Raw genomic sequence first — 2,292 nt, forward strand, 5'->3', positions numbered from 1 at the left:
CTGAGACTGAGAAAGGCATCAGCAAAGAGAGCATGGAGAGATAGGTTTTTATTAATTTTTGCTGGCTGCAAGCCACTCTGCTGACGTAAAGGTCTGGTCCATCCTTGGTTCCTCCCATGCCAGGTGTCTTCTGGTAATCAGGGCTATGCTGTGCTCAAGGCTGCAAGCTTTCCGCAAGATATCTGCTAAGCACAATAAGTTTTTCTCTGCCCCGTTTTATTCTCTTTAACCCTTTCACAAAACAAATAAGTAGCAATTAACTTCTCTATGGCAAAAAATATATATACCTTTAACAAAATTGTAAGACAATTTCTAAACTAAGAGAAAATAATGTTTGCAGCACATCTGACAGAGAATTGATAACCCTAATAGGCAAAGGGCTCTTACAAATCAACAGAAAAAAGAACCCAGAAGACACTCAGCCAATTCATGGGAAATGTAATCTTAATATTATATTTTAAAAATCAACCCCATTAACAGAGAAAAGAAAATGAATACAAAATTGATTATTCACTTTCCATCTACCTGATTGACCGATAATAATGAAATAAACAGCAACAACAAAAAAAGCAAAATGATATAAAAAACTACAAAATGGGAACTATATCCTACCCTGTTGTTAAGTGTGTTACTACAAACCTTTAAAAAATGACTTGGCAATATTCATGAAGATTTAAATATGTATACACCATGATTCTGGAAATAATTCCAAAGAGATAATTGCCAAGGGATTAAATATGTATAGTATATGATATTCATTGTTATGAAGTTTTTAACAGTGAAATGTTGCAAACAAGCTTAATGTCCATAAAAATGACTGATTTAATAAACAGCTGCAATATTTGATATTATGTATTTTAATTTTAATGAAGATATTCCTCCTGAAATTCTATGAAGCACATTAAAAATGAGTAGGTATATCTATATTGGTAGTAACATGTATATAACTCTTCGACATATTGTTCAGTGGGAAAAAAAAGCAGGAACAAAATAGTATTTGCAAAATGATCTCATTTTTATAAAGTTTTTTTTTGTGTGTGTAGATATGTCTGAAGAGAGCCATTTGGAAAAATGAGAGATTTTAACATTTCCTCATCTAGTTACCTTGTATTTTGATAAATTCTTTAAAATTTATTCATAATTGAAAATGATGCTTTTACTTTTAAAATTAATTAATACACTTTAGAAATATATGCTCAATTATGTTCAGTATTGTGCCGGGAGCCGGTCCATGCTTGCTGTTTCAAGGGACCTGGCATATATGGCATACTGTTCTTAATATGTTTGCTCACCTTCTTGGCGCTGTGTTTTAACCAAGGTCACCTCTCCGAGAAAGGTTGAATCCCCAGGTAGGGATTTTCCCCTGAAGTTAGGGAGGGAATAAAACCCCTCAACTAAGTGCCAGGCAGGTAATTAATCACTTTAACTATGAACAATCATGCTTAAGCTACATAATCTTTACTCCCTGGAATGAAGATAAGAAACGCCCTAACCTTTGTAATAGAGATTGATAGGATTGAATCAACTGGTATAAATACAGATGTAACAAGACAGAAAGAGACAGAAAGAAGACAGAACAAGAAGAGAGAACCTACAGACAGAACCTACACAGAACCTACAGACAGAAGAACTTTGCTGGAGAGAACATGGCAAAAGATCCTGGACTGAACCTGACTACAGAAATTGGCAAGAGAACCTGACTAGAACCTGGTGACTGAACCTGGCTGGAGAACCTGGACAGAACCTGGCTGGAGAACCTGGGGAACCTGTACAGAACCTGGCTGGAGATCCTAAGCAGAACCTCTCTGGAGATCCAGATCAGAACTTGGCCACAGATCCTGGCTGGAGATCCTGGCTAGGCTGCTGATCAACTGAACACTGTCTCCGTGTCCTTCTTTCTTTGCCGACTCCGTCCACACCTTTGGGGACCCCTGGACCCGCTGGGGCTGGACCCCGGCAGTATTGTTCAAAGTATGGAGAGTGATTACTTTATACACTGCTTGCGGGAGCATTAACTGCTTTTACAATTTCCGAGGTAATACGACAATATACATCAAAAGTCTTAAAACATGCAAATTTTTGACTCAACATTTCCAAATCTAATAAATTCTTTTGCAAATAGACATAAGAACTGGTGATGTCTATATCACGAAGAGGGTCTCTGAACAACATAGAGGTTGGAGCAGTCACAAACCAGAGGGCCACAGATGACTCAAAAAGTGTGTTTATTTTATTTTAAATGTAAGCCAACATTTAAATTTTGAATGATTCACATAGAAATTATGGGCTCCT

This window comes from Myotis daubentonii, chromosome 2 (assembly GCF_963259705.1).
Source record: "Myotis daubentonii chromosome 2, mMyoDau2.1, whole genome shotgun sequence".
In the NCBI taxonomy this organism is placed as follows: domain Eukaryota; kingdom Metazoa; phylum Chordata; class Mammalia; order Chiroptera; family Vespertilionidae; genus Myotis; species Myotis daubentonii.